This window comes from Mugil cephalus, chromosome 2 (genome assembly GCF_022458985.1).
Source record: "Mugil cephalus isolate CIBA_MC_2020 chromosome 2, CIBA_Mcephalus_1.1, whole genome shotgun sequence".
Taxonomy (NCBI): Eukaryota; Metazoa; Chordata; class Actinopteri; order Mugiliformes; family Mugilidae; genus Mugil; species Mugil cephalus.
This window is the reverse complement of record NC_061771.1, coordinates 30,141,537-30,148,184: the sequence shown is the minus strand read 5'-3', so window position 1 is coordinate 30,148,184 and position 6,648 is coordinate 30,141,537. Positions and strand designations below refer to the sequence as shown.

General features: G+C 42.8%; 1 long non-coding RNA gene across 2 annotated transcripts; it reads right to left on the bottom strand.

Annotated features, from left to right (window-relative positions):
* Positions 1-497: 497 nt before the first annotated feature.
* Positions 498-2,920, bottom strand: LOC125002659. Of its 2 annotated transcripts, XR_007111807.1 has the most exons (7): positions 2,784-2,920; positions 2,011-2,128; positions 1,867-1,909; positions 1,693-1,772; positions 1,528-1,588; positions 967-1,187; positions 498-797 (listed from the first exon to the last, which is right to left on the bottom strand). It is a non-coding gene; the product is annotated as an uncharacterized LOC125002659 (long non-coding RNA). The 2 variants fall into 2 exon arrangements; XR_007111806.1 differs by having other exon boundaries at positions 1,867-2,128.
* Positions 2,921-6,648: the final 3,728 nt, after the last annotated feature.

The following is a 6,648-nucleotide window of genomic DNA, read 5'->3' as shown; positions in this document are numbered from 1 at the left end:
CTTCTTGGAAATGGAACAGAGTTTTTTTTCAGTGTGTGTTTTATTGTACCTCAGGCTTCACTCTGGATGATGTTCCTCAACGTGTTATAAACCTTGAGTTTGGTTCTCACACACTAACCACATATGAATCCCACACATTCAAGTGTCAGTGTTCATAGTCGGATCATTGTCTTGTCCTCAGTCGTCCTCTTTGATCACTGCCTTTCTTCTTCTCTTTCTCTTTTCTTTCATAAATCTTTTTTTAATGTCCATGCATCAGTTGCACATTCGTCTCCTGCTCAGAAGGCAGTGAGGTTTCTGTCAGGGAGGTAGTTATGGCTGTCATGGTTTCTTGTCATGACCTTTCTGGTCCAGGATGTGTTTAAAGCAGCACTTGTCACCGTAGACACAGCGTGTGGTCCTCCAGTAAACACACTCCTCTCCATTTATAGACACCTCCCATCTGGACACAGTCCAACAAGAAGCTCCTGCATGGCTCTCCCCACACAGGACAGGAAATTACAGCAGTGCATACGGGCAAATTTAATAGAAATGTTTCATTTCTGAAGCTTAAAATGTTATTTCATATGCTACCTTTGCTATAAAAGAGCTAAATAACCCTGTTATGTGTAGGTACAGTAGTTGAACAGAAATGATTGTAGACAGTATAGTAGCACATTGTCCATTTTAAGACAAACTGGATAAACTTCATGGAAACTTCAGATGGAGACACAGGTTTGTGTTGTGTTCATTCTCTGTGTTTTTTGTTCACTGTGCTGTACAGCACAGACACATCCTCCTCAGCTTCACCTCTTATTCTGAAATGGGTAAACATACGTTTAAAATACTTACAGCAATAAAACCACAACAATAAGGCAGTTTAATAAGAACAGATTTAACATGGTTACCTCCATCCACCAGTCAAGTTACACATCATACATGTAGCGCAGACTTTGAGGGAATTTAATAAAAAGGTAAAAGACTCACCCTGAAGCAGTTAACTGGATAGCTGTGTACACTACATCATCTCCCTCCTTCTCTGTCTTCTTCTTCTGTTTGTTGTGTTGAGCTAGCGTGATGTTGGAGTAGAGAGGATCTTCTTGGTTCTTGGAGAAACTTACGTTGGCGTAGCAAACTTCATCCTGCTGCTCTGCTGATATTCTCTGTGTTGTAGCTGCAGCGTTGTCATTTTCTGGACCCACACTTGACTGAAGGGCAAATATTTCATCAATAAGAGAACTTTAACTAGTTAGAAAATGGACAATAACTGCAACACACAAGATAACAGTATAGTATAAAAGATGAACGACTAAAGATGGACATCTGCCTCAGCCACCCAACCTTTATAAACAAAAAACTTGTTGATTTATCCTGTTAATGTCCCTCTCTCATTTATGACAGAGAATAAGTGACTGATGTGAATACATGGCTCTAAGTTCATCAAATGAAAACCAATCAGGATGAAAAAAGAGTGGGGGGCAAGAACACAAGTTTCCAACAAGTTTCTCTCATTTGTTTTCAGACTAAAGTGAAACTCTTTGTCCTTACCTCTGCTTTGTTGTTTGATCTTTGTCTGGACCCTGAGGTTTGTTTCCAGGATCTCTTTCTTCTGCAGAGAAGCAGAATGAACAAACAGTAAAGGATCCTACAAAATCACTAAACAACTGAGTTTGAGATGCATTATTGATGAACCAGTGAAAATGAACTGCTCACCTAATCAGCAGGAAGACAGACAGGAAAATGATGACCAGGACGAAGACTTGGATGAAGGACTATCAAACGTCTGCAACACACTAAATACAAAACTAAGTGTATTAACATTTCTAACCTGGCTTCCTCTGGCGTTCATGAATTTCAAAGATGACAGTGTAATACGGTGTGTAATACCTGAGAGGACGACAACCAGTCCAGAGGAAAGAAGCTAAATGAGCTAAACATGTTAACACACATGAAATCAAAACACATGACATCACTTCAGTGAAGATCCATGATGATACATCTCAGGATGCAGATTTGACATCACTCGCTGACCTTTAACCCCATCAGTTCACAGAAGTATCCCATCGGCCAATCAGGAGCCAGCTGAATGGACATGTCAGCATCTGTGAGGGCAGACGAGTCCTGGTCCAGAAACAAGTTTCCATAGAACCTGTCAGACACAAACACAAACAGAGAGGGAAGAAATGAATGTGATGAGAGAGAACAAGGACACAGTTCAACTGTGTTTGTGTCACAGATCACAGATCAGCTCTACTGTGGTCGTTGTGATCACAGGAGATGTCTTCTGTAAATATGTCACTGTCTGGCTGTACTGGCCTCCATTAAACAGCCCTGCACTGGAGAACACACACAGGTACGTCTCAAAAAATTAGAATATCATACAAAAGTGCAATATTCAAAACACCTGGAAAGGTTTCCTGAGCCTTTAAATGTTCTCATCAGTCTGCGTCAGTAGGCCACACAATCACAGGGAAGACTAATGACTGGACAGATGTCCAGAAGGCAGAAGTCACTGACACCCTCCACAAGGAGAGAAAGCCACAAACAGTCATCGCTAAAGATGCCGGTAGAGCTGTATCCAAGCTGTATCCAAGCATATTCATAGAAGGTTAAGTGGAAGGAAAAGGTGGTCGTAGGAAAAGGTGGACCAGCAACAGGGACAACCACAGCCTTGAGAGGACTGTCAAGCAAAATCCATTCAAGAATTAGGGGGAGATGACGTAGACGAATCCTATGGGCCACAAATGCCACGTTCCTCAAGTCAAACCACTCCTGAACCAGAGACAACGTCAGGAGCATCTTACCTGGGCTGAGGAGAAAAAGAACTGGACTGTTGCTCAGTGGTCCAAAGTCCTCTTTTCAGATGAAAGTAAAATGTTCACGTCATTGGGAAATCAAGGTCCCAGAGTCTGGGGGGAGAGTGGAGAGGCGCAGAATCTCCTTGCTTGAGGTCCAGTGTGAAGTTTCCACAGTCAGTGATGATTTGTGGCACCGTGTCATCTGCTGGTGTTGGTCCACTGTGTTTTCTGAAGTCCACAGTCAACGCAGCCACCGACCAGGAAATTTAGAGCACATCATGCTTCCTTCTGCTGACAAGCTTTACTTTTTATGCTGATTTCATTTTCCAGCAGGACCTTGGAACCTGCCCACGTTGCAAAGGTACCAACAGCTGGTTCAGTGACCATGGTGTTACTGTGCTTGACTGGCCAGTGAACTCACCTGACCTGAACCCCATAGAGAATCTATGGGCTGTTGTCAAGAGGAAGGTTAGAGACACCAGACCCTACAAGGCAGATGACCTGAAGGCTGCTATTAAAGCAATCTGGGCTTCCATTACACCTCAGCAGAGCCACAGGATGATCACCTCCATGCCACGTCACACTGATGCAGGAATTCATGCAAAAGGAGGCCCAACCAACTAGTGCATGAAAATGAACATACTTTTCAGAAGCTGACATTTGTGTTTAATCTATATATATATTATTTGATGAATCTTATGTAATATTGTAATTTTCTGAGACACTGTGTTTTGGGTTTTCATTATCTGTATGTCATCATTATGTCCTGTATCATGTTTTGAGTTTCCTGTTTTATTTTGTTAAGTTTCAGATTTCCTGTCTGTGTTTTCCTCGTGTGTGTCCCTTGATTGTTAATCGGTTTCTCCTGGTGTCATTGCCCTGATCTGTCTCACCTGTGTCTTGTCGTCCCTGAGCCCTCTTGTGTATTTATGGCCCTACTTTCCCTTTGTTCCTCGTCTCATGGTTGATGTTACTTTCTGATGTTGTCTCCGCACCACGTCCATGATTCTTTCTTTGATTTTTACATGTTGGATTACCTGCCGCACGCAGCGCTTTTTGTTCCTGTTTGTTTTCATTAAAAAACCTCTTTATCTCGGATTCAGTGCCTCCTCCTCAACTGTCCTGCATTTGGGTCCTACCTCACCCTCTACAACCCTGACACTGTGAGCCATGATCATGAAGATTACAAGACACAAAGGCTTGAAATATTTCACTCATGTGTAATGAATCTAGATAATATGTGAGTTTCACTTTCTGAAGTGACAAAATACTGAACTTTTTCACGATATTGTAATTTTTTGAGATGTAGCTGTTGCCACTTGTTGAAACACTGCATGACTATACACTCACTTGCTGCTTTCGATTGCTTGTTAACACAAATAGATAATCAGCCAATCACGTGGCTGCAATTCACTGCATTTTGGCATGTAGAGGTTAATCATGACAACTTGTTGAAGTCAAAACTGAGCATCAGAATGAGGAAGAAAGAGGATCTAAGTGACTTTGGAACGTGGTCTGGTTGTTGGTGCCAGACGGGCTGGTCTGAGTGTTTCAGAAAACTGATCTACTGGGATTTTCACACACAACCATCTCTAGGGTTTACAGAGAATGGTCCGAAAAAGATAAAATGTCAGTGAGCGGCTGTTGTGTGGATGAAAATGCCTTGTTGATGTGAGGGGTCAGAGGAGAATGGGCAGACTGGATGGAGATGATAGAAAGGCAACAGTGACTCAAATAACCACTGGTTCTTGTTGCGTTTTCTTCTTTGCATGAAAAGTGTTATGTAAATAAAGTGTGATTTGATTTGATTGGAGCAATGTTTCCTGCGTTTTACTGGTCCTTTGTTGGCTTGGGGTGAACTTTTGGCTGGAAATGTAGCTCGTCACCACGTGGTTTGTGTGTACTGTGATGTCCTGTCCTCCTGTGATGTGAGCTGTCCCTTTTAACGCTATAGCACATAGTGCTCTGGTGCAGCTAGGACGGCCTTTCTCCACTGGAGACCTAGTCTTGTTTGTGTTCCTTCCACAGACAAAACAAGCTCTACAAGGTCAGCTGGACAGACCGACGGCCGCCACAGATGGTGGTAGCCAGTGGTTGACCTCCCACCCACATTCTCATCTTATATTCCTCCTGGCATGAGGGTAGTAGTACTTCAAATACCACAACAGGACTAAGGCCTCATGAGGTATTAATGGGTCGGCCTATGTCCACAGGAGCAAGTCCACCTTTGACCCCACACAAAGTGGCTCTGATGTGGACCGATGATTATATGACTGAGTGTGTGAAATGTTTGACTGAGGTCTCACCAAAGTTTCCTTCACAGGTTTCTGACAGGCTCCCGAAACCCTACTGAGGAACCAGTTCATCCATTTCAGTGTGGTGATCTTGTCCCTGAGATGATTTCACCGTTACAGGTATAGTGATGGGTAGATGAGGCCTCGTGAAGCGTTGCGGCACATTACTCAAACTGTGTTTGATACTGTATCGGTGCTGTGTCACTGTGTTGCTCAATACTGACACCTGCTGGATTTTAATCATCATTACAGAGACTCAACTGGTTTACTGATTCAATGACCGAGTATATACAATAACATTGTTTAAGTTACTGTATTATATTTTGTGTACTATATTATTTTATATCTTAATCTAAGCTTAAAATATTTATGATATTTTTTAAATGTACAGGGAATATTGCTTTATCTGGCAGCCAGTATCTGGACCTCAATAATCGAATCGGCTGTGGCGTTGGTTATTTAAAAAAACAACAAATTGGCATTTTGGTTGAAGTCATCAATTACAAATCAGATACAAGATTTGTAAGAATGTAAATGCACAAATAAGCTGATGAAACTGAATAATTAGGAGGGCGAAGAGCGGTACATAAAAATAGGAGCAGGGAATAAGATAACAAAAAGAATAACAATTGCAAAAGTGAGTAAAAAAACTGCATATTATCTACAATGGCAGGTCTGCTGCCAGTAACAGGAGAGAGATGGATTGTGGAAAATAATATCAAGACCAATATGTAAAAAAAACTGTAAAACAGCAGATAAAGTATGACAAATAAATGAATAAAGTGAGACGTGGTTAAAAAAATTAAAATTAAAAGTGACATTGAAGTTAAAGTGACATAGTAGTATTGCACAAGAGGTCATGTGATGTTGCACTTGAGTGTAACACAGGAGGCTTAAGTTATTGTAACCGTCGTACAGTTCTTAGAGTTCAGGAGGAGAATAACATTGGGAACAAAGGTTGCTCTCCTCCTCTGGGTCTTACAGGCCGGACATCGGAACCTGCGACCAGACGGCAGCAGCTCAAATGCCGGAAACAGAGCATGGGTTGAGTCCTTGAGAATTCGACGAGCCAGGCCACTCGCCTGCTGCTCGTACACAGTGCTCAGGTGGTGAGCAGGGAGTCCAATAGTCTTACAACACACCTTGACAATGTTATGCAGGCGGGTTCCTATCCTGAACAGTTACAGAGTGATACCAGCAGCACATGGAGAAAGTTAAAACACTTTCAATGAATGTGTAATAGAATGTCAGCAAGATGTTCTTACTGACAGAAAAAGAGCTCAGTTTCCTTCGTAGGTTCATCCTCTGGTGGCACTTCCTCAGGATCCCTTCGGTGTTGGAAGAGAACCTCAGTTGGCAGTGCAGGATGGTTCCCAGGTATCTGTATTCCCCAACTGTCTCGACCGGAGAAACCGTGGACCATAGTGGTGACAGCTGCCGCCAGTTCCCTTTGGCTGCTGGAGAAGGGTCACCACCATCTCCTTCGTTTTGCTGACATTCAGCTCCAGGCAGGAAGAGTCACACCACTCTGTGAACTGCTGCAGAGCGGGTCCATGGTGGAGGGAGGGACCGGACAG